Source organism: Triticum urartu, chromosome 2A (genome assembly GCF_056163025.1).
Source record: "Triticum urartu cultivar PI428250 chromosome 2A, HENAU_Tu73, whole genome shotgun sequence".
Classification (NCBI taxonomy): domain Eukaryota; kingdom Viridiplantae; phylum Streptophyta; class Magnoliopsida; order Poales; family Poaceae; genus Triticum; species Triticum urartu.
Window position 1 is genome coordinate 467284442 of NC_141874.1, and position 26660 is coordinate 467311101.

General features: G+C 49.9%; 1 pseudogene; it reads right to left on the bottom strand.

Moving 5' to 3' along the window:
* Nucleotides 1–5220: 5220 nt before the first annotated feature.
* Nucleotides 5221–24937, bottom strand: LOC147985492 (uncharacterized; annotated as a pseudogene).
* Nucleotides 24938–26660: the final 1723 nt, after the last annotated feature.

Sequence of the window (26660 nt, forward strand, 5' to 3'; positions counted from 1 at the left end):
GAGGTGTATTCCATAAGATTTGTTTCCCTTCGTTCATTTCATTCCATTCTTACTTTTGTTCCGGAGGCATTGTGATGTTTCTCTCTTCAACCCATCTTGTTTTGTCAAGATCATCTTCTTTTCATGCTCATCCATTTAACCAGAGTGTTGTGCCCTTTTGCTCAAGTTCTTTTCGCCTTATCAAGTCTTGCTTAACTTCTCAACCGGAGTGCTGCTCGAAGTTGTTCTTCCTGGTCCCTCTTTTCTAACGGATTGTTTTCAACTTCGTTTGTCTCCGTTGTATTCTTTCTTTCAATTGGCTTAACCTTTTCAAGGTTCTTTGGTTTCACTCGTTTGTCAGAGAAGCAACTTAGTTTTACCTCTTCTTTTTCTCTTCCGTTGTCCCTCCGCTGCCATTCTAGATCTCGGGACGAGATCCTCTCGTAGTGGTGGAGTGTTGTAACGCCCCGAGACCGATGCTCGAGAAGACTTCCATATGTTCCGGGTTTTCGCCGTGTGTTTCATTTGTGACTGCCCTTTTATTTTTGCATTGCATCATGTCATCATGCCATCATCTCATAAATCTTTTGCAACTCACTAAATAAATTGCATGGATCTTCGGTCCATTTAAACCGAGGGAATTCACGTGGTGATTCTCTTTATAACATTATCCTCCTAATATTTAGGGAGCTATTATAAATATTCCATTAATTTGGATTTACCGCAAACACACTTGCAAAATATCCCAATGCCTTTGTCCCATGCATCATCTCCTTCTCTTTTCCTTCTAGTTCCTTTCTTTTGCAAGTGCCACTTTCCCCTTCTCTATTAATGTTCATTTTTTTCCTATAAATTCTCGACCATGCCTTCAACCTCTCTGTCAAATTTCAGATCCTTTGGAGTTGTTTTGGTTAGGTTCAAAAATGCCTCAAGTTTGAATCATATTTGAACTTGTTTTATTTTTCTACCTCTAAAAATATCCAAGGCAATTTTATCAAATAGAGTATAGTTCCAGGAGATTGAGGATATTTTTATATCTGAAAAACTTCTCTTCTAGCTCCCTGACCTTTTTCTTTTATTGAAACTGTTTATTTATATAAACAGAGAGTAATGAAAAAGAAAAAGGTTTTCCCTGGACTGGGCCTCCCTAGGCCAACTTCCGCGCCGGCCCACCTAAGGCCATCCCGCCCCACAGGCCGGCCCATCCTTCCCCTATAGCCCACCTAACCAGCTCTAAACCCTAGCCTCCCTGTTTCCTTCCCCTCGCTCCCTCCTCGTCCCGCAGCGCCGCCAGAGGAGAACAGAACGCACGCGCGGCACCCCTTCTCTCCCTCGCGGCATCGATCCTCTCCCTCGCAGCCCGATCCCCGATCGCCTCTGCTCAGCCTCCCTCCTCCTTCGATCCAGGGATCCAGGCCGGAGCCCTGTCGGCCTCCTCGCCGCCATCGCGCCCACGGTGGCCACCAGCTTGCCCTGCTCGGCCTCCCCCTCTGCTCCCTCAGCGATGATGCTCCGCCGCCCCTTGCCTCGTCCACGCCTGCGACCAGCAGCAGGTTGCTGCTCTGCGCCACCCCATCTTCCAGGAGCGCCGCCGCCTCTCTTCGTCGCCACCAACAGGAGCTCCATGCTCTCCCTGAGCGTCGTGGTCTTCCCGAGCCCCGCCACGCCATTCATCGCTTTCACTGGCGGATCCAAGTCCCGCGCTGGCCTCGCCGTTCGGATCGCGCCAAGCTCCAACGGCCTCTGCACCCGGGCACTCATCCCCGTCTTCCCGGCCCCCTCTGCGTCCCCTGGATGCCTCTGTCTGCATCAAGCAGCAGCAGCTCATCACTCAGCGCCTCGGCGCCCCTGCAACCCAAGCCTATCGCCACCGCCACGAGTCTTTTGCCTTGCTTCGTTTTGGATTGAGGACCGAGACGAGACCGCCAAGATGCATCCTGATGTCGCTGAAGACACGTGAACATCTACACGACAATCACCGAACCGGAAATAACGCCAAGTACTAGGTCAACGATAACCGCCAAGTTCGTCTTCCGCCGTCTCCGAAATCGCCAAGTACCACGACGAACCAAGAACAACTACCGTTGACGTGCATTTTGCCAAGTACCACTACCGCCGTCGCAAGAACGGGACCGGCAAGTCCGAAGACCCAAGTACCATGACGCCAAGTACCCCTTCGAATCGCAAAGGTGGATCGCGAACATTGACGAGGTTCCGATAAGACCGTCGATGTGTACGATCTACTCCGTGAATGGTACATGTACCGTTGACCCTGGAAGACCCGTGGACGGCAAGTTCCTTGTTGACCCCGAACACCTACGGAGTGTGAACATCTACGAAGCGAGAACGACTACTTCCACTACCGTCGTCGTGAGAACGCCTACTTCCCTCTATGAACGAGAATTGTCCCCTTTGCACGCTCCAAAGGTATAACCCGAGACGACGTCTGTGTAACGAATGCTTGCGATGTTTGAGATGCTCATGTTTGAACCATGTTCGATTTGTCATTGCACGTTCCTCCTCGGTTGCCATGCCGTCGACCCATGGGAAACCCGGTATCCGGGAGCACCCCACCATCCTTGCATGACACGCCCCCGTCACTTTTCCTTTTGCACCAGCATCTCAATCGAGTTACCAGAAACCGGAACGTTGCGTGGCACCGTTTAGTTTTCGTTGTCGTGGCACCCCTTTTCCTTTCCACCACGATGACAAATGCTCCATATTGCTCTTGTCAACTTTAATAAAAATTGCATAAACTTGTCCATGTCATCCGCATCATGATAACAACAATTAAATGTTAAAATTATTGTTGCAATAAATTACTAAGGAATATGGGGATTTACCGGATTTGTTGTTTGTTATGTCCGGCCCCATTTAAATTGTTTAGATGATATAGTTTTGTTATGCTTCACCTCTTGCCATGTTTAAACAACATTTAATATTGTTGAGTACCTAACGAGAGAGAACTAAATAAGTCATGTGGTGTTTCGTCAATATGCAACGGAGTTGCATGTTGAGCTCCACTTAATTTGTAGGATTGTTTGTGCATTTTGCCATGCCATGCTTCATTAAACCGGACATGCATCATACTTGGTTGTGCATCATGTCATGTTTATTGTGGTGGATGTTTTACTATGTTGTTTGCTTCTTTCCGGTGTTGCTTCTTCGGGTTGGTTCCGATAACGTCGTGATTGTGAGGACCCGTTCGTCTACGTCCGTTTGTCTTCTTCATGGACTCGTTCTTCTTCCTTGCAGATCTCAGGCAAGATGACCATACCCTCGAAACCACTTCTATCTTTGCTTGCTCAGTTGCTCGCTCTTTTGCTATGCCTATGCTGCGATACCTACCACTTGCTTATCATGCCTCCCATATTGTTTGAACCAAGCCTCTAACCCACCTTGTCCTAGCAAACCATTGTTCGGCTATGTTACCGCTTTGCTCAGCCCCTCTTATAGCGTTGTTAGTTGCTGGTGAAGATTGAAGTTTGTTCCTTGTTGGAACATGGAGATGTTGTTCCTTGTTGGAACATGTTTATTTGTTGGGATATCACAATATATCTTATTTAATTAATGCATCTATATACTTGGTAAAGGGTGGAAGGCTCGGCCTTATGCCTGGTGTTTTGTTCCACTCTTGCCGCCCTAGTTTCCGTCATATCGGTGTTATGTTCCCGGATTTTGCGTTCCTTACGCGGTTGGGTTAAAATGGGAACCCCTTGACATTTCGCTTTGAATAAAACTCCTCCAGTAAGGCCCAACCTTGGTTTTACCATTCGCCTCCTAGCCTCTTTTTCCCTTGGGTTAGGCCAGCCCAAGGGTCATCTTTATTTTAACCCCCCCGGGCCAGTGCTTGTCTAAGTGTTGGTCCGAAATGGGCAGCCTGCGGGGCCACCTCGGGGTAACTTGAGGGCTGGTTTTACTCGTAGTTTGACCTATCCGGTGTTGCCCTGAGAACGAGATATGTGCAGCTCCCATCAGGATGTCGGCACATCGGGCGGCCTTGCTGGACTTGTTTTACCATTGTCGAGGATGTCTTGTAGAACCGGGATACCGAGTCTGATCGGAATGTCTCGGGAGGAGGTCTATTCCTTCGTTGACCGTGAGAGCTTGTCATGGGCTAAGTTGGGACACCCCTGCAGGGATTTGAACTTCCGAAAGCCGTGCCCGCGGTTATGGGCAGATGGGAATTTGTTAATGTCCGGTTGTAGATAACTTGAACCTTAACTCAATTAAAATGCATCAACCGCGTGGGTAACCGTGATGGTCTCTTTCCGACGGAGTTCGGGAAGTGAACACGGTGTTGGAGTTATGCTTGACGTAGGTTGTTTTAGGATCACTTCTTGATCATACTTTCTCGAACGTGCTTTGCTTTCTCTTCTCGCTCTCATTTGCGTATGTTAGCCACCATATATGCTAGTCGATTGCTGCAGCTCCACCTCATACCTTTACCTTACCCATAAGCTTAAATAGTCTTGATCGCGAGGGTGCGAGATTGCTGAGTCCCCGTGACTCAGAGATACTTCCAAAACCAGCGTGCAGGTGCCGATGAGTCCGTGCAGATGACGCAACCAAGCTCGGGAGGAGCTCGATGAAGATCTTATCCTTTGTGTTGTTTCGTTCTAGTTGATCAGTAGTGGAGCCCAGTTGGGGTCGATCGGGGACCGTGTCGCATTTGGGGTTATTCTTTTATTTTGGCTCCGTAGTCGGGCCCTGATTGTATTTGGATGTTGCAATGCTTTATTCATGTAATTGTGTGAAGTGGCGATTGTAAGCCAACTATGTATCTCTTTCCCTTATGTATTACATGGGTTGTGTGAAGATTACCTCACTTGCGACATTGCTTTCAATGCGGTTATGCCTCTAAGTCATGCTTCGACACGTGGGAGATATAGCCGCATCGAGGGCGTTACACTTATATACCAGAATATGGGCACCGGAGGTGGGCCGAGGGGAGCACAACCCACTAGGGCGCGTCTGGGCTCCCTGGCGTGCCCAGGTGGGTTGTGCCCACCTGGTGGGCCCCCTCTGATACTTATTGGCTCCAATATTTCTCATATATTCCATAAAAATTCCGTGTGAAGTTTCAGCTTATTTAGAGTTCTGTAGAATAGGTGGCCTGACATAGCTTTTCCAGGTCCAGATTTCCAGCTGCCAGAATTCTCCCTATTTGTGTGTACCTTGCATGTTATGAGAGAAAGGGCATTAGAATAACTCCAAAAGGCATTATTATGCATAAAAACATCATAAATAATAGTATGAAAACATGATGCAAAATGGACGTATCATATTTTCATAATCACCACCAACTAAATAGAACTTCCCTGTGGGTACTTTGAAGCCACGGTTCACGGCAATTGGAGCACTCTAGCATCTGTAGCTGACCGCTCCCAACCACACGAGATGAATGTGAAGTTTAGGTCAAAGTCATATGCGACCATGACATTCTGGCTAAGAGTTCCCTTCCTATTCCGGAAAGGGGCAGCTTTGTCAGGTGATATAGTCAGAGGAACATGAGTTCCATCGATGGCGCCTATGCAATTCTATGAATAGATTGATTGTGAGGCAATGTAAAAAAACTGAAGATATAGATAAGAGAAGAGTGTGAAAGTGTAAATGTGAAAACCTCAAAGTATGGGAATAATCTTGGATCTCTAGCAATCTTTGGGTGAGGTTCATTGATGATTTGATGCCACAAAAATCGAGAAGATAGAGTGGGGATGATGTCGAAGAAAGACTTGATGTATTCATGGAAGGTCCACCCACTATGTTGGTATTATAGTTGTAGATCTTCAAAAGACGCGTTGTGAGACAACATGTAAAGGAAAAATCCTAACTTCTCCTCCACCTTTATTGTCGTGTCCTTCATCAAATTTACCCTTCTAAGGTATGGTGTCAGTGCTCTAAAGATATGTGGCTCCATCCTAAAAGCTACCAAGCAATTCTTAACATGACCTTGAAGGATAACATGTCTCTTGCGATACACGAAGGAGCCATGTCGCTGATTTTTGTCAATTCTAATATGGATCTCATACAATGTTGGCCAAATAAATAGGATCACATCATCTTCATCCACTTCCCTAATCTTTTAATTCTCTCAAGGCTCCGTGAATTCATTTCGACTCTAAGAAATTAAGAAACAATAAGACTAAAAGGGCTAACAAGTATGATACAAACAAAAATAAGATTATAAGAGCATGTACAACATGGATGAAGTTCTCGTAACAAAAAGAAAACTATAAGAATAGCATGATGTAGCTAGTGTGATGAGTGATAACAATTAGAATATATACAAATGAATAAACAAACATGCATGATAACATAATATACCAAATTTCGGCATTGCAACCGGGTCTCACGAGGGTGGCAAGTCGTCCACTCCTACAAGGTCCCAAGCAGCAGGTCTCCGACAAGAGATACATAACATATGCAAATTGGGCAATAATAAAAATGACACTTGACAGTGAAAAGACATCAAGAAAAAATAGTAGAAATTGACACTAATATTTCACATATTAGGTGACACAATGCATATGTTTTCTAAACAATGCAAGATGTAATAATAGTTTGACTAGCAAAAAATATTACTTATGTAGAAACAAGAGACTTACAAAACAACAAGTGTATAGAACAACAAGAACCAACTCACAGAGAAATAAGTTCATGCATAGTATGCAACCAGAACCATCGCAAACAACCGATGATAGATATCACTGTCCAAATGTGTAACAGAAAGCAAAACTACATGCTATCATAAACTCCGAGAGTACTAGTTCATAGGTTTAACAACCAATATGGCAGAGAAAAGTACCGGGGAAAAGGTCAGCTTGCCAAAGAACCTGCATCGTGGAGGATTGGAAACTACAAATCTCTAGAAATGCTATCATACATGTCAGAGAACCAACTTACATTTTGTTGTGTCATCAAACCATGTGCTCACTATCATTCTCTTATCTAAAAGAACCAGTTTATATTCAGGAGTGTCAGCTAACCATGAAAACCATGATCAAGCTATAACACCAAGATGAATCAAACGAATCATATGGCGACATTCGACCACTCTCCTATCATACAATCAGTAACATGGCTATTTATTTAGACATAAATGACAGTAAGCGATGTTTCCATTGCTAAGTACAGAGGGAACACAAGACAAGAACACATAGTAATTGCAGAAATGAATCATTGTTTCTACTATATGACAAGATCAACAATCATTTTTGCAAACAAGAATATGATTACAAACATATATAATAGCCTCCTTTTTGCACTGCCATGGGAAGGGAAGGACCTAGAAGAGAAGAGTAGGCATGGCATGCTTGCTATGCTACGCTTTGTTGACAAATGAAACCGGAGAAGCTGAGCGTGCCAGTGATCACCGCCATGATTTAGCAGCTCCAACTCCGATGACTGCATGAGTCTAGGATGGCGAGACTTTGACATTTCCGAACCCTCCTAGATCTGCATCCATGCTAGCTGCCACTCTCCTCACCATAACCAACCCCAACCCAGCCAGCCAGCAGTACTGCTGCTACTAGTATAGAGTATTACTACTACAAAGTGACGATGAGTGAGGAGATGATGACGATTGTTTCTACTAACCTCGGCCCTCGCGCTACACTGCAGTTGCAATCTTTATTGGGAAATGGAGTAGAAAAAAATCGGCCTACGATCATGATCCCATGAACAGTATGAAGATGCATAAGAGGTTTAGATTGGACCGTTACCAACTTCGATTTGCAGCGGAAGAAGAGTTAGTCTAGATCGTTGATGAAGTCCCTCGAAACTTTCACGAATGATCCCTTGAATCGTAGACCGAAAGCACAACCTCTCTACGGATTGCAGGCGTACGGGCTTCACGATCCGGCAGTGCTTCACCGTCTAGAGTTAATCGTCGCCGAAGAATTAGAGGAGGGAGAAATAGAACCGCAAATGGCTTATCTATTATGAGGAATAGAGATATTCAATCTAGATCAAAAGAACTAGACAAACAAGAGAGGAGGGGCGCCCGGAACAAAGGGACTTGTATGTCTCTAGGAAACCCCTCTCTAAGATAAGATATATAGGTGGGCAGGGGGGGTTGGCCGACCTGGGGAAGAGGATTCCCTCCCCTTGGCGCACCACCAGAGAGGAGTCCTCCTCCAACTTGGTTTTGCTCCCCCCCCCCCAAGCTTGTCTAACAAGATAGGAGGGCGCCACTCTCCCTATTAGGCCTTTAGCTAATTCTATTAGCCCACAACCCCTAAATAAATACTAGGAGCCTCTCAATCAATATTAGATCCCTCTAATATTTATATTAGGTCCCCGAAAACAATTTCCGCCTATTATCATTTTTCGGTATTCCCCGAAACATTTCTGGTAACCCCAAAATGCTTCTAGTTTCTCTCGAAACTATTTATTATGTTCCCGAAACTATTCCTTGAATATTTTCTCATAACTCTCACTCCACAATCACTCAACTAATCGTGATTCTCTTAAGCGTGTGACCTAGGTTCCATAAAACATAGACCTGAACAAAACTCCCTTTTGTTCAATGATCAATAGCAGAACCATGGACATCCATATTGAGCCCTATGAATACACGAATGATATTCAAGTGAACCTTTGGTTATCATATGCTATTCCCTTTGCTTCATGATACTTTACAAAACCCGAGGTGAGATATATCAGTATCCTCTTGAGTCATGCTCATGCTCACTATACCGGTCTCCTTGTTACCGGTTTTGTTCTTCTTTCTCGTTGACATCTTCCGGCATCCCTGTGACATGGTCACCCATGTCTGTCTAGACGACGACGGATGTCATCACATTAAGAGGGCCCTAATAATATATCGATGAGCAAACCCCACTCTTGAGTCATCTAGCTCCTTGTCCAATGAACCTGAAAGTTGTCGTTATGATCACCGTGTTACAGATGATGTTTGAGCAACCCCAAAGTCCATCATCCAGTATGAAGTACTATGCTACTCTCATGGTCTAAAGAACTAAAGCATATGTTCTTCATGTTATATCAATAAACTTGTGACGATTACATCTCAAAATATAACAAACAAGTTGGGTCAATTGAATATAATCATTCTTCTAACATCATACTCTCAATGTTGTTTGATATCCTTGTTACACTTGACCAAATACCCATGATCAGAAAAACATGATCACACAACACTTGAACTAGTCCTAGAAGCAAGACTAGGAATCAGATTTTACCGTTCCAGGCTATACAACATGGCAACGCGTCTAGGCTATACAAACGTGCTGATTATCAAGTTACATCAGTGAATGAATCCATGAATTGACCAACATATAGAGTAACAAGAAGCAAAATCTACGATCTCCATGGTTGATGATCATGATGGCCATATTGTCTCCATTCATGCAATCACACTGCAAAACTTCATGATGAACTTGGAGATGGTGCACCACTGATGCGCTAGCGACTTCGCATCGTGTTCATGGATAATATGCATGTCATAGGGCGTGAAGCTTTTTTTGCTCGTGAAACGAAGCATGCACATTTTGCCAAATGGCCGAGCCTTCGCTCATGCCTACAAAGTCTGCAGATACGGCTAACCACGCATCTCACAAAAAGTCATCGTCGATCACCGAATACCCCACCATCGTGCCTGCTGGGCGTGGTGACTGCCATGGACGGTGTTGACAGGGGCCGAAGGGTACAACTACAGAGGGATCCTGAGTGGACGACGACGAACTCCAAAGCGGGCAGACGCGTAGGTGGGGGTTTGCGGATGTCCAAGGATGTCTGGGCGGCTGCTAGAGAGGTACAATGACGCAGCGGATATGATGGGTGTGAATGAAAGCAAAGGGGAGCAAGACGGAGCAGAAGAAAAGTGGACCGAAAGATGGATTTAAATGAGCCAGGTTGTCGAAGTCCTACGCCGCTTCGGACTCCCGCAAAGTTTCCTCAATTGGCTTCCAGTTAGTGGAAAAACAGACAGCCAATCTTTGACAGATCAAAGCAGGGCTGCGGTGGATGACAAAACTCGAATTTGAGAGTTGAGAGTTTGCGTTGAAGATCCCCTGAGCACGGCAAAAGACCTCGTGCCATACGGGATGGGGACGATTCCATCCTGTACCGGATCAAGCGATTTGTTTTTTCTCCCCGCACCGTGACCCTTGGTACTCGGTGCTTATCCTCTAGAGCCGTCGCTCTCAGGAATCTACGGACCCAAAAACCTATTCACAGGAACAAGGGATCACGAGATGCCACCATCGTCGCGGCTCAGCTCGTGGTACTACTACCAGAATAGAATTCTCGCTAGTGGTGGCGGATAACGAGAGCACGGCGCCAAGGCGGACACGTACACCATACGTATGCGTGTGTATAGCTCGCGACGAGGCATCGCCGGCGGCAGCAACGCGACGTGAGCCTGCTAACTAACGGTAGCTCGGTGGATGCAGTAGGCCTATCCGGTCCAGGTCCAGGTCAGCCGTAGGGCCGGCTACTGTAGCGTTTCGTTAGCGCCGTAGAAGACGCGCGTGGCGTATATGTGCCCAGCGACGTGGCATCGTCGTGTCCTTTTCTGCGTCAAGCGGTAAAGCGCGACGGTGTGTAAAAGCTAGTCGACCCAGGGCTATATCCGTTTCCTCCGAGGAACAGCAGAGGGGCTAGTACAGGGGGCTAGTGGCCGGCAAGCAGCGACTCTCCCGGCCTCCATGAGCTGCACAACCCTCCTCCAAGAACTCCTCGCATGGTCGCATGGTGTGCACTTTTGGGCATATTTTGCGCGCCATTTGATCCACTAGCTAGATAGCTAGGAGGAAATAAGACCACGTACGCCTACTTTTGAGGACCTACGGAGCTTTCGTACGAATGTGCTGACACGGCAGCATGTAAATTGTCTATGCAGCTGTATAATTAACAATGGTCGAAAAGACAATGCTGGAGAGAATCAGAACAAGATTTTGTACTTGTTGTATTGTTTGTTGGCGACTTGAAAAGCTGTCCAAGACAAAAGACAAAAAAATAATTGCGAGTGAAAACAATGTGCAAGACAAATATTGATGATCAATATATATGGATTTGCTATTGCTCGTCTAGATGAGAAATAATAAAGTTTCGGAGGTGCTCGTAGAGGTGAGTGTGCAAGTGTGTGTTCATAGGTGTAGAAGTGTATACTCTAGCCAATGCAATCAAAAGACCAATTTGATGAAAAAAGACTAGGCAATACATTTATACGTCAACAATATGGGTGAGTGTATGTGGGCATCCGTGATTGTACTTTGTTAAGAAAAACTCTTACACAACGAATCTCCACGTAAAATCAAACAGTGTAGGAGTCAGATGAGACATAGTTATTTATCATCTAGATTAGAGCCAGGTACACTCCTGCCAAAAAGATATCGGTCCTAACAAAAGAGGTTGTGGCGCTGGTTTCTTCCTTTTTTTTCCTTTGCTGTCACGGCGGCAAATCTAAGTACTTGCCGGCTCCAACCGTCGGGTCATGGATCTCCTTCTATCTGCCTACTGCTCCAGCGTCCGGCAGTGGGTGGAAAAAAGAATCGTGATGCCTTGGCTCCGGTTGGTAGCCCAGGTTATGATCCCCCCCCCCTCTCTCTCTCTCACACACACATACGTACACGAACAGGCGGATGGTGCTGTCTAATCATTCAGTTGATCTTTTGATTTTTGACCCACTCGAGCTTGTCCATGGGGACAGAGTCGATGGAGCTCCAGAGTAGATTCCATGCGCTCCTAGAGGCAGTGGGGTTAAGGTTTCTAGCCCCGTGTTTTGCGACGGTGAAATATGGTGTCAAACGCTTTAGATCGGTTCTGCAGTTCAATGGAGACGACTATGGCTTGAGGGTCCTTATCCTTAGGGGCACGCGCATGAAGACTTCTTGGTTTTCATCGATAAGGCCAGGCTAGCTTCGGTAAGGGAGCGACAACTCTGGCACATTGGCGGCTCGTTCTGGTGGCGGTAGTGGTGAAAGGACCTTGATGTATTTTTTATTATGTTAGGGATGCTTTATACTTCCGGTGAATATTTATAATATGTCTGGACCTTTTTCACAAAAAGAGAAGTCCTACTAACATGATCATAAAACCTATTCTCGAAAGCCAGCCGGTGTGTCTATCAAGGAGAGCAATTCAGTGCGGCAACTTCAACATATTTTCCATGTTGTTCGTGGCATGATCTGGTTGTCCAACTCTTTGGACTAGTGGTAATGGATGCAAGCCTACGTGGGGAGGTGCCCCACCGTTGTTTCTTCAGTGATTTATGGATCAGGATGAGACGAACAACCCACTGCAGCACAACATCAACTACCACCACCATATGCAATACCATGACCACGAGATAATCCCAAATACTGGCGCCTCCATGAAGGTAACACTGCATGAAAGTCGTCGCCGTCTTCTGTTTTCACCCAGGGGAGCTTAGTTCTCCACTACCACGTAAAACTTATATGTCTCAAACATATCTATAAAAATTTACTATGTTCATGCTACTTCTATATCATTATTGCAACACTTTGGCACATATTTGTATTGATATATTGGACTAATCTATTAATGTAGTACCTAGTGCCACTTGCTCTTTTATGCATTGTTTGGACTTTGTAGAAAAATACCTTTCTCGGGACTAAAAAATAAAAAAAATCCTTTAGAAAGTTTCACATCAGTACAAAGCCAGGAGCGCGAGAGGAGGCCAGAGAAGAGCAACCGTGGCTCCACATGGTGGGCCCATGTGTCCAAGGCCTAGCCGGCAAGGTGGGGCCACATGGAGGCCCTCAACTACCTTTCAACTGTCTCTCGGTTCCCTGCCTTTATATTTCTCTGAAAAACCCAAAAACAATTATCAAGAATTTTTCTGCCGCCACACGCGTTCCGAGGTGATCCTATCTGGAATTATTTTTTGTTACTCTGTCGCATGGGTAAATCATCATTGAAGTTATGTTCATGGATCGTGTTGTCATCATGTCCATGTGTGAGTAGTCCTCGTTGGATCATGGGTCCATATAGTATCTAGATGACATACTCTCTCCCTTGATTCTCAATACAAAGATCAAATGAGCTTCCGTACATGATTGTTATCCAACTAATGTAATTCTTGATGTGTTCATTGTGGTGTGATGAATTGTCACTCTATTATTATATCTATATATGATTTCTTTTGGATTATTTGTTGCGTTAATTATAGACACTAGATGACCCGTTGCACCAATTCATGCAGAGACTAACTGCAACCCAGAACCTAGGCGGACTATTTGAAACATAAAAGAGGAAGCTAAGCAAGTGGAGTTCGAATCATGAGGTCGCAACAAGTAGGAACCCTGCAATCATGGTGGCGTCACTTCAAAGACATCAGGACAGGCGAACCTCGTGACCTCGAACCCATAGCCTCGGCATGGCCCAAAGCACGGTGGGAGGCCCAAATCCTTGGATCCTCCACTGGTGGCTCCGAAGTCACAAGAATGATGTCCCGGAAGCCCCATAATTGGCAATCCCGAAACCCTTCTAAAGCCAGACTTACCAGGGCAGGCCATGATAAACGATCGAGGCTAAAGGAGACCACATGGGTTCTCATTCTCGAAGGCCAAGATACTCCAACTCGAGACACGCTCGGTGGATACTGACAGTACAATATACTGGGGATGGCTTGTAGAGGGGAAGCCTGGCACTAGGCCTACCACGGTTCCCATGCGTCCTGGACGAACCCCGGCGACAGGAGGGATCCCGTAGGCCCAGATGGAACCCGGGACCATCTTGGCATGCAAGCCAAGATGGCGGTGGCATGAGATCAGATGACCCCCCCCCCCCCATGTTAACCCTTTCCCCTACTGTCTATACAAGGCAGGCCTAGGGGTAGTCATTCACATCTACTTTCGTAGTCCATAAATCTCGATAGCTTATACATCATCTCCATTGTAGCCCCTCGCACGAGGTGCTCCACCATGAATACATATAGAATCAGGACATAGGTATTACCTCTCCTAGAGGACCCGAACCAGGGTAACCCCCTTGTGTGAACTACCTTTCCGTACTTTCAGCTGCGTTCACCACCCCACCAAGGGTACTGCCAGTTCTTTGTACCTTCACCTTCTACCCTCGACTTATTCCTACCTCCAACCACTATATATTTTATACCTCTTGCACTTGTTGGGGAACATAGCATGCAATTTCAAAAATATTCCTACGCTCACGCAAGATCTATCTAGGAGATGCATAGAAATGAGAGGGGAGAGTGTGTCCACGTACCCTCGTAGACCAAAAGCGGAAGCGTTTGACAACGCAGTTAAGGTAGTCAAACTTCTTCTTATTCCGACCGATCAAGCACCGAACGTATGGCACCTCCGAGTTATGCAGACGTTCAGCTCGATGACGTCCACGTACCCTCTTGATCCAGGCGAAGTGTCGAGGGAGAGTTTCGTCAGCACGACGGCGTGGTGACGGTGATGATGAAGTGATCCGCGTAGGGCTTCGCCTAAGCACTACGACAATATTACCGACGGCGTAAACTGTGGAGGGGGCGCCGCCCATGGCTAGGAATTAATGTTGTGTGTTCTAGCGGTGCCCCCCATATATATATAGGTGGGAGAGGGAGAGGGGCTGCAAGGGGCGCCCCAAGTAGGAGTAATCCTACTTGGGTGCCTCCTCCAAGTCGGCCTCCCCCCTTCCATATCCATTAGAGGGGAAAGGAAAGAGAGGGGGAGGGGAAGGAAAGGGGGAGGCCGAATCCTCCCATTTCCTTCTTCCTTCCCTTTCCTTTCCTTATCCTCTTATTCGGCCTATTGGGGGCGCACCAGCCCCTTTTGGGGCTGGTCTGTCCCTCTCTTGGCCCATTAGGCCCATATAGCTTGCCGGGGGTTGCCCGGAACCCCTTCCGGTGACCCGATACGTACCTGGTACCCCCAGAACACTTCTGGTGTCCAAATACTATCGTACTATATATGAATCTTTACCTCTCGACCATTTTGAGACTCCTCGTCATGTCCGTGATCTCATCCGGGACTCCGAACAACATTCGATCACCAAATCACATAGCTCATATAATACAAAATCATCATCGAACGTTAAGCGTGCGGACCCTACGGGTTCGAGAACTATGTAGACATGACGGAGACACCTCTCCGGTCAATAACCAATAGCGGAACCAGGATGCTCATATTGGTTCCCACATATTCTAGAAGATCTTTATCGGTCGTACCATAATGACAACATACGTTATTCCCTCTGTCATCGGTATGTTACTTGCCCGAGATTCGATCGTCGGTATCTTCATACCTAGTTCAATCTCGTTACCGGCAAGTCTCTTTACTCATTCTGTAATGCATCATCCTGCAACTAACTCATTAGTCACATTGCTTGCAAGGCTTATTATCATGTGCATTACCGAGAGGGCCCAGAGATACCTCTCCGATACTCGAAGTGACAAATCCTAATATTGATCTATGCCAACCCAACAAACACCTTCGGAGATACCTGTAGAGCATCTTTACAATCACCCAGTTACGTTGTAATGTTTGATAGCACACAAGGTATTCGTCCGGTATCCGGGAGTTGCATAATCTCATAGTCGAAGGAATATGTATTTGACATGAAGAAAGCAATAGCAATAAAATTGAACGATCAATATGCTAAGCTAACGGATGGGTCTTGTACATAACATCATTCTCCTAATGATGTGATCACATTATCAAATGACAACTCATCTCCATGGTTAGGAAACCTTAACCATCTTTGATCAACGAGCTAGTCAAGTAGAGGCTCACTAGGAACACAGTGTTTGTCTATGTATTCACACATGTATTAAAGTTTCCGATTAATACAATTCTAGCATGAATAATAAAACTTTATCATGATATAAGAAAATATAAAATAACAACTTTATTATTGCCTCTAGGGCATATTTCCTTCAGTCTCCCACTTACACTAGAGTCAATAATCTAGTTCACATCGACATGTGATTTAACACCAACAGTTCACATCTTTATGTGATTAACACCCATAGTTCACATCGCCATGTGACCAACACCCAAAGGGTTTACCGAAGTCAATAATCTAGTTCACATCGCTATGTGATTAACACCCAAAGTGTACTAAGGTGTGATCATGTTTTGCTTGTGAGAGAAGTTTAGTCAATGGGTCTGCCACATTCGGATCCGTATGTATTTTGCAAATTTCTATGTCTACAATGCTCTGCATGGAGCTATGATACGTCTCCAACGTATCTATAATTTTTAATTGTTTCATGCTATTATATTATCAACCTTGGATGTTTTATATGCATTTATATGCTATTTAATATGATTTTTGGGACTAGCCTATTAACCTAGAGCCTAGTGCCAGTTTCTATTTTTTCCTTGTTTTAGAGTATCGCAAAAAAGGAGAATCAAACGGAGTCCAATTGACCTGAAACTTCATGGGACTTATTTTTGGACCAGAAGAAGCCCATGGAGTATCGGAGATTGACCAGAAGAGTCTGGGGCTGCCCACAAGGGTGGGGGCGCGCCTGCCCCCCTCGGCGCGCCCCCTTCCTCGTGGACAGCCCGGAGATCCACCTGTCGTGGGAACGATTCCGACAATAATAAGGTATAGGGTAACAGAGCATGATCTATCGAGATGCATATGGGTAACACGGTAGTTTTAGCGAGTTCGGGCCTCTCACGGTGGAGATAACAGCCCTACGTCTCGTGCTCCGGAGAGGCTTTGTTTTATCTCAGTATATATCCGGAGATTACAATGTGTGTTCGAGAAAGAGAGGGAGAGCGGATCTCCATGCCTGAGCTATGTCCTGAGACTAATGGTTAGAAAGAGATAGGTGGAAGAAAAGGAGCCCCACTAGTCTAGTGGTGGGGGGTGGCTTATATAGAGTGCGCCACCCCCTCACCTCCTATGTTACAAAGTGGGGGCGTTAATGCCATAACTCAGCCTACTACTAAGATGATGCTTCGCGTGCCTTGTCGACTGCTGGTCTTCGCATATCCGAGTGAGGTCAGGTGTTCTGAGTGGAACGAGTTCGTCCAGTGGAGTGCTATGCTCCGAGTGGTTGTTGTCGTCCGAGTGACTTGATGGTCATCTGAGTGGATACTATGTCTGTACGAAATTTATTCGGACCCACATGCTGTGTGGACCCCATGCTTTATGATATTTCGACCCTTCGTGGGCCTACCTGTTATGTGTATCCCCAACATTAGCCCCCGAATCAATTGCGATTTTGCAGAACGAGTTTGTGAAAGACACAATTTGGCCCTAGTGATTACGGAAATACTCGGTACCTGTCATCGTGCTTTCAGACAACTGAGGTTTTAACAAAATCTCAATGGATTCTGGTACTGTGCTTCCCAACTGATCTGGGGTAAGTGCCCGCAAGGAGCAACTTGGTGACATTCAATCATCTTTTGGAAGAGGTTAACTTGTGATCAGAGCGTGGATGTGTCATTAAATCCGGGCAAGAAGATTGACGCATGGACTGTTCTCTCGGAGAGATGCCATTCTTATCCCGGAGGAACATCAATACGAGTCGGTTCTTGATCCAAGCTTATGAGTTTCACGCTTTGAGTCCTAGAAGAAGGCTCAAGACAGGTCCACAGAGGAGCGTTAATCTCACCTTATAGCAATTTTTTTTGGTAGCCGATGGGAGCCTTAGAACTTGTTTGTTTGTTGTTCTCCACTCGGACCGGTCAGGCCGTACCGATTGGAGATTACTCCAGTGAGGGCACGCTGAGTGAACCCACTGGGTGTAGTCCCCGAGACCGTTGTTGACTGCGGGCAGTCGGCGGGGGTCTGAGAGAACTAAAAATCTTCTTAGTTGGTACTGATAGAACTTGTTCCTCTCCGACTCGGAGGTCGAGTAGCACTTGAGTATCTGGTATTGGTCTAGCTTGCCCTTCCTCGACTCGGAAGTCGAGTAGCACTTGAGTGATCTGGAGCTGGTCTTGCATCGAGCAAAATGTTTCTTTCTGAGTTCTCTTCCACTGGGGGCACGCTGAGTGCACCCACTGGGTGTAGTCCTCGAGCCTCTGTCGGATAAGATGTGTCGGACAGAGGGTTTAAGTCTCCTGGTAAACCTCCACGCAGTCGACACGGTAAATATCTTTTAGTATGAAATTGAGTCAATCAGATGCATCTTCAGGCGCTTGACATGGTAAGTAAGCTCGGCCTGGAGCTGAGTCAGTCGGACTGATCTTCGTGCACTCGGCATGGAATAAATTCAGCCTGGAACTTGGTCAAGCAGTTGAATCTTCGTGCTCTCGGCACGGTGAATGAATTCATATTTTAAACTGCCGACTATAGAAAAAAGCTGGACACTCCAGGGAGTAATCGTTCCAGTAGTACTTCTTATATTGACCGTTATATTTTGCCTGAAAGGGGTATTTGTAAGAGTGGACATGCTTCCTAACTGATCGGGGTATGTTGACTGCAAGGAAGAACATGGTGGCACTCGTATGTCTCCCGGAATTTGTAAGAGTGGATAGTACTACCCTTATAGATTTTTGGCAGAACGAGCATGTATGGTCAGAAAGATATTACTGATGTGATCAATGGGTTGATCGAATGGGCATAACCCCTGAGGGTAGCATGCCCAACGGCTGTACGTAGCCCCCGAGTGATGCTCGAACGAGGTAATCTTGCTACAGAGTGTGATATGAGGTTTGATCATATGAGTAACTTAGTCATTCCTGTGTTGGGGGTGTAGAGGTGAAGGCATGTCCAACTGATGGTGACGCGCGAGGCGGTCGAAGGGCGATGATGTGTACGACTAAGTGGCGACGCGTGGGGGCGACCGAGTGGTGAAGAAGTGCACAACCGAGTGGCGACACGCGGAGCGGCCGAGTGGTGAAGACATGCCCAACCGAGTGGCGACGCGCGGGGCGGCCGAGTCATGATGTGCGAGGTGATCGAATGATGAAGACGTGCATAACTGAGTGGCAATGCGCGGGGCGGCCGAGGGGTAAGGATGTGTACAACAGAGTGATGACGTGCGGGGCGGCCGTGTAGTGAAGGCATGCACAACCGAGAGGCGACGCGCGGAGTGGCGAGTGGTGAAGACGTGCACAACCGAGCGGTGACGCATGGGGCGGCCGTGTGGCGAAGGCATGCACAACCGAGAGGCGACGCACGGAGCGGCCGAGTGGTGAAGACATGCACAACTGAGTGGTGACGTGCGGGAGGGCCGAGTGACGACACGCAGCGTGGCCAAGTGACGACGCGCGGGGCAGCCGAGTAAAAGATTGGATGTCCAGCCAATTGGCTGAAATGGTCTTCGAAGGAGTTAGCCAGATGCTTTCGAAGCTAATGTAGCGACGAGGTCGGTGTAGTGTGGTTGCGACGCAACAAGACCGGCGTGACAACCGAGTCTGAGTAGGAATAAAAGGTGGCGTGCAGAGCATCTGGGTGATTATAAAACTTGTCAAACTGGCGGATCGAATGCACTTGTTGAAGTGAAGGATCTAACTGGTGATGAAGTACTCGACTACTCAGGAGAGTCTCATTCCAAATGAGATGCAGCCCCAATGCGGTGTAGCCCCCGAGCGTACTACAGGCTTCGACAAAGGACATGTCAGAATACGAGAAATATAGTTTTGAATGAATGATTTGCAATTCATCGAGTCGGACTCGGGTAAAGATGAGGAGAAGCTTCCGAGTGATGCTCGAAAGAGGCAAACTCGCAAAGGAGTGAAGTGTGACGTTTAATTATAAAAGGGACTTATCTGTCTCATGCCTGACGAGGTCTATATCATTGAGATGATGAAGAGGATTCCACAGAGGGGTTGGTCGGATGTGTTTGAAGTCAACAGAGCGACAATGTCAGTGTTGTGGTGTGCTAGAACCGGTACGGTGACCGAGTCCGGGCATCGATGAAGTTGGCGCATAGGGCCGTCGAGTGATCGCGTAACTTGTGTAAAAAATGGCACAAGACAACGAAATAATTTCTCGAGGAAATTTGATGTGTGTTGAAATGATTTGTGTTAATAACACCCATAGACACCCGCTGGGAGTGCAAGGGGCTTGCTGGTTAACCAGCAAGAGTCTGAAAGAGCGAAGGATCCATTCAAACTTGTCAAAGTGTTGGCTCAAATAAAACAGAAGTGTAGTGTTTCAACTGAGTTGCAGCCCCGGAGGACCGATGCAAACTCGAAATGAAGAACATGTGGTGTTCGTCAATGATGTATGGAAAGAATGGAAGTTGGACTTGGGTGAAAATAAGCAGCCGAGCGTAGAGGTACACTTGGTGGCGTGGCCTCCGAGTGAATGTGATGTGTGAATAACAGGATACTTGAGAATGCGAAAATAATATAATGTAGTGCATGTAGAATGACTTAGCTGTCTGAAGGCGCGCGAGTGGTCGAGTGGTGAAGATATGTTCAACCGATGGCGATGCGAGGGGCGACCGATTGATGTAGATGTGTCCAACCGAGTGCCGATGCACGGGGCGGCCGAGTAGTGATGAGGTGACCAACCGAGTGGCGACGTGCGGAGCGGCCGAGCGGTGATGGGGTGACCAACCGAGTGGCGACGCGTGGGGCGGCCGAGTGGTGATGAGGTGACCAACCCGGAGACGACGCACGAAGCGGCCGAATGGTTATGAGGTGACCAACCGAGTGGCGACGCGCGGAGCGGCCGATTGGTGATGAGGTGACCAACCGATGGCGACGCACGGAGCGGCCGAATGGTTATGAGGTGACCAACCGAGTGGCGACGCGTGGAGCGGACGAGTGTTGATGAGGTGACCAACCGATGGCAACGCGCGGGGCGGCCGAGTGATGATGAGGTGACAAACCGATGGCGACGCACGGAGCGGCCGAATGGTTATGAGGTGACCAACCGAGTGGCGACGTGCGGAGCGGCCGAGTGGTGATGAGGTGACCAACCGATGGCGACACGCGGGGCGGCCGAGTGGTGATGAGGCGACCAACCGAGTGGCGACGCACGGAGCGGCCGAGTGGTGATGAGGTGACCAACCAATGGTGACGCGCGGGGCGGCCGAGTGGTGATGAGGTGACCAACCGATGGTGACGCGCGGGGCGGCCGAGTGGTGATGAGGTGACCAACCGATGGCGACGCACGGAGCGGCCGAATGGTTATGAGGTGACCAACCGAGTGGCGACGCGCGGAGCGGCCGAGTGAAGGACTACGTGTCCAGCCAAGTGGCGACGCGCGGGGCGGCTGAGTGGTGATGAGGTGACCAAGCGATAGCGACGCGCGGGGCGGCCGAGTGGTGATGAGGTGACCAACCGATGGCGACGCATGGAGCGGCCGAGTGGTGATGAGGTGACCAACCGAGTGTTGACGGCGGGGCGGCCGAGTGGTGATGGGGTGACCAACCGATGGCGACGCACGGGGCAACCGAGTGGTGATGAGGTGACCAACCGATGGCGACGCGCGGGACGGCCGAGTGGTGATGAGGCGACCAACCGAGTGGCGACGAGCGGAGCGGCCGAGTGGTGATGAGGTGACCAACCGATGGGGACGCGCGGGGCGGCCGAGTGGTGATGAGGTGACCAACCGATGGCGATGCGCGGGGCGGCCGAGTGTTGATGAGGTGACCAACCGATGGCGATGCACGGGGCGGTCGAGTGGTGATGAGGTGACCAACCGAGTGGCGACGCGCGGAGCGGCCGAGTGGTGATGAGGTGACCAACCGATGGCGACGCGCGGGGCGGCCGAATGGTTATGAGGTGACCAACCGAGTGGTGACGCGCGGAGCGGCCGAGTGAAGGACTGCGTGTCCAGCCAAGTGGCAACACGCGGGGCGGCCGAGTGGTGATGAGGTGACCAACCGATGGCGTTGCGCGGGGCGGCCGAGTGGTGATGAGGTGACCAACCGATGGCGTTGCGCGGGGCGGCCGAGTGGTGATGAGGTGACCAACCGATGGCGATGCGCGGGGCTCCCGAGTGGTGATGAGGTGACCAACCGATGGCGACGCCCGGGGCGGCCGAGTGGTGATGAGGTGACCAACCGAGTGGCGACGCGCGGGGCGGCGGAGTGGTGATGAGGTGACCAACTGATAGCGACGCACGGGGCGGCCGAGTGGTGATGAGGTGACCAACCGATGGCGACGCGCGGGGCGGCCGAGTGGTTATGAGGTGACCAGCCGAGTGGCGACGCGCGAAGCAGCCGAGTGAAGGACTACGTGTCCAGCCAAGTGGCGACGCGCGGGGCGGCCGAGTGGTGATGAGGTGACCAACCGATGGCGACGCGCGGGGCGGACGAGTGGTTATGAGGTGACCAACCGATGGCGATGCGTGGAGTGGCCGAGTGGTGATGAGGTGATCAACCGATGGCGACACGTGGGGCGGCCGAGTGGTTATGAGGTGACCAACCGATGGCGACGCGTGGAGCGGCCAAGTGGTTATGAGGTGACCAACCAATAACGACGCACGGGACGGCCGAGTGAAGTAGACGCGTCCCGTGAAGTGACGAGGCGCGGGACGTCCGAGTGAAGTAGACGCGTCCCGCAGAGTGGCTACGTGCAGGGCGTCCGAGTAAAGTAGACGCGTCCCGCGGAATGATGAGGCGCGGGACGTACGAGTGAAGTAGATGCGTCCCGTGAAGTGGCGAGGCGTGGGGCGTCCGAGTGAAGTAGACGCGTCTCGCGGAGTGGCTACGTGCGGGGCGTCCGAGTAAAGTAGACGCGTCCCGCGGAATGACGAGGCGCGGGACGTACGAGTGAAGTAGATGTGTCCGGCGGAATGACGAGGCGCGGGACGTACGAGTGAAGTAGATGTGTCCGGCGGAATGACGAGGCGCGGGGCCTCCGAGTAAAGTAGACATGTCCCACGAAGTGATGACATGCGGGACGTCCGAATGAAATAGACGCGTCCCGCGGAATGACGAGGTGCAAGACGTCTAAATGAAGTAGATGCGTCCCCTGAAGTGGCGACATGTGGGGCGTTCGATTGATGAAAATGTGTGTAACTGATCATTGGTATGCAGGCGGCCAAGTGGCGGCCTGCAGGCGACCGAGTGGCAATGATCCCGTTTGGTCCGAGCGAACTAGTCACGTCCGAGTGATCATGCGGACTCAAGAAAGTTTTTGCCGAGTGGATGATTCCGGGGGGAGAAGCTGCTGAGCATGGCGGCATGGCCAACTCCTGGTCCATACACCGCGTCGGGTTTGTGCCTCCAGCGCGGAAGACGCTGTCGTGTGTGGGGACCGAGGCAGCTTCCGGTTGCCGCGGTGTGGTGTTGACTCCAGTGTACAGGCTATCGGCGAGCGCTTGGCACCGGACGGAGGAACTGCCGGGGCATCGTGCCTGAGACCGTTGGTCGCCGGGATTCGCCCATGCTTGCCGCTTCACATGCCGTTACATGCATTGATGGAGTTCACCACGTCCAAAACCTATACACGCATGCAAAAAGACATAGTTAGCGGTAATTAAGCAAGAGTTAAGGCCGGTATTGCATGCGATAGAAGTTTCGGTCATTTATCTCCTGCAAGCGGTTTATTGTCATGTCGTGGGAGGTCCACTGCCCATTCAAGTCCAGCGATCTGGACCAGGCGACGCTGGTGGAGATGACCTGTAGTCAATTGCCCACGTCCATAGTCTGCATGCAAGAGGTGTTAGTGTTAATTAGACAAGAATTAAAAGCGATTCTGCATGCAATGGGAGTTTCCTTTCCCACGGATTTTTTTCCCCTGCATGCAGTTTCGTTTTAATACGGGAGGGAACTGAAATTAGGAGGAGAGTTAGAGGAGCCTGGAGGAGAGCTCTGCTGCTGGCCGGAACCAGATGGCGGTCGAGAGGTGGCGATGAGGAGGATGAGCAGCTGGACGCAGTCCAATTGCGGCCGGCACAGCCAAGAGCGAGGCCGGCGCCAGCGCTGGTGGCTGCGTTTCACTGCTCGGGGAGCCGGAGCTGTGCACAGGTCAGAGTCGTGCTTCGACGCATGCGGAGCTGAGTCGAGTGCCGTCAGCCGAGCCTTGTCGCCTGAGGAGCCGGTTGACCGGATCACCGGTATACGCGTCTAACCGGCCGGGGAACAAGGCCTAGCGTTAGCGGCTGTGCGTGTGTGCGCGCTAGGCGATGGTGTCGCCGATGAGCACGCGAGATGATGATGGGTGGACGACGACACTTCATCGTTTGGGAGCCGAGCCATCGATCGGAACAAAGGGAGGCGTCCTTTTGTATGAGCTCGTGTACATACATAAAAAGAACAAACCATAGTTAGATTGTTGCAATGTTTGACTGTAAAGAGGATGAGTTGAGATGAGCAACTCCCTGATCCTTTTGTATGATGAGGAGTATTTCATGTGATGGCTGGAATTCCAATAGTCAAAATTGGTAGTGGAAGATTGTTTGATCTGGGGACATCATCCCAAGAAAGCTTGGGTTGCCCCCAGAAATTAGTCTGTCGTCGGCGATTGAAGAAAAAACCATCTGCATCATGGCTCGTTAGACGCCATTGCCCCATGGTGGGCGCCAACTGTCGTGGGAACGATTCCAACAATAATAAGGTATAGGGTAATGGAGCATGATCTATCGAGATGCATATGGATGACACGGTGGTTTTAGCGAGTTCGGGCCTCTCATGGTGGAGATAAGGGCATCTCCAGCCGCGCCCCCAACAGGCCTTCCCCAGGCGATTTTGCCGCGCCGGCGCGAAAAAAACGGCCTAGTCGCGCCCCCAGAAGCCCGTTTTTCGCCGGCTCGGGCCAAAACTGGCGCCGGCGGACCCAGGCCGAACCCGGCGCCCTGGGGGGGCGCTTGGGGAGCCGGCACAAGCGAAAAAGGCGCGTGGGCCCGCCCTGGCGGCGACCCGAGGGCCTTTTCCCGCCGCTTCTTGACGCTTTTCCCTCGCATCTCCTCCGCTCGCTCGCCTTCCTCCCACCATTCCCTCCCTTTCTCCCGCCAAACCCCCTCCAGCTCGCCTTCCAGTCGCCGCCATGCCGCCGAAGAAGTACGCCATGCCACGCGCGGCGGCAACCACAACTGGCACCGTGGCCCAGCCGAAGCAAAGGAAGCCGAGGGCGCCGCCATCGAAGCCATCGGGCATGTCGAACGCCGAGTGGAGGGTGGAAGTTCAGTGACGCGACGCAGTCACCACCGACCAGCGGAACAGGGCCATTGCCAAGAAGGCCCGCGACAACGCGGCGCGTGCGGCGGCGTCTTCCTCATCGGTCGACCACGCGGGGATGATGAATCCAGCCGTCGTCAGCCACGCCCAGTACGCGCCCTGGGGACAGCAAGGCATCGGATTTCCATGGGGATCGTCGTCGCTGACAAGTGCGAGAAGTGGGCGGACGTCTGACGTACCCTCGACAAGGCCAAGGAGACATACAAGCCGGACGCGACGACTCCGGGCGCGTCAGAGGGGCGGCCGGACAACCGCAAATTGGCAAAGAAGGGGAAAACGCCGACGCGGCAACCGCGCGAGTGCAGGAGTCCATCGAGCATTGCCTCGCCGACTCCCAGGCCCAGGCCGTCCTACGTGAAGAGAAGACCGAGGCGCGGTGGTCATCGCTGATGAAGAACAGCGCCATCAAGCTCGACCTGCTCCGGACGAACGTCGCCGCGAAGAAGACGAACACCGACATGGCTTTTCTGATGGGCGGGGCGGACATGCTCCAGAGCAACGACGAGCAGCTCAGGGCGTGGTACATGGCGGAGCGCGGCCTCATCCTGAACCAGATGCAGACGGCAACGCCGACGCCGCCGATGACACAAGCTCCCCAGCCCACGACCACACGGACGCCAAGCCCGAACGACGCCTCTACATCACCGCCCAGCAGTGCCGAAGCCGCGCCGACACAGCCCAGCACCGAAGCAGCTCCGACACCGCCGAGCCCGCGCACGCCGACTCCGCCAACGCCTGGAGCCGACCCCGTCGAGTGAATCATTGCACGCGCGAACTTGCGGCGTGCGGCGCTCTGTTTTTTGTAACGCCAGACTATGTCTGATCGCCGGATTTGTGGCGTCTTTTGAGAGCGGGAATGGCCAAGTTTAAAATTTTCCGCATCCTGGGGCCGGCGCTTGGGGGCATGACTGGGAGCTAGGTCGCCCCCAGGGGCCGAACTAGCGCCGGCACGCCCCCAGGCCGCTCTATTTAGGCGCCCTGGGGGGCCGAACGGCTGGAGATGCCCTAACAGCCCTACGTCTCATGCTCCGGAGAGGCTTTGTTTTATCTCAATATATATCCGGAGATTACAATGTGTGTTCGAGAAAGAGAGGGAGAGCGGATCTCCATGCCTGAGCTATGTCCTGAGACTAATGGTTAGAAAGAGAGACGTGGAAGAAAAGGAGCCCCCCTAGTCTAGTGGTGGAGGGTGGCTTATATAGAGTGCGCCACCCCCTCACCTCCTATGTTACAAAGTGGGGGTGTTAATGCCATAACTCAGCCTACTACTAAGATGATGCTTCGCGTGCCTTGTCGACTTCTGGTCTTCGCATATCCGAGTGAGGTCAGGTGTTCTGAGTGGAACGAGTTCGTCGAGTGGAGTGTTATGCTCCGAGTGGTTGTTGTCGTCCGAGTGACTTGATGGTCATCTGAGTGGATAGTATGTCTGTACAAAATTTATCTGGACCCACATGCTGTGTGGACCCCATGCTTTATGATATTTCGACCCTTCGTGGGCCTACCTATTATGTGTATCCCCAACACCACCTGTCGTGGATCTAAGACTGACAGTAGAATGGGGGGTTGGTATGAGGAGGCAAGATCCTAGCTATGGAGTAGTTGTACACACGAGTTTTACGAGTTCAGGCCCTTCTCGGAGGAA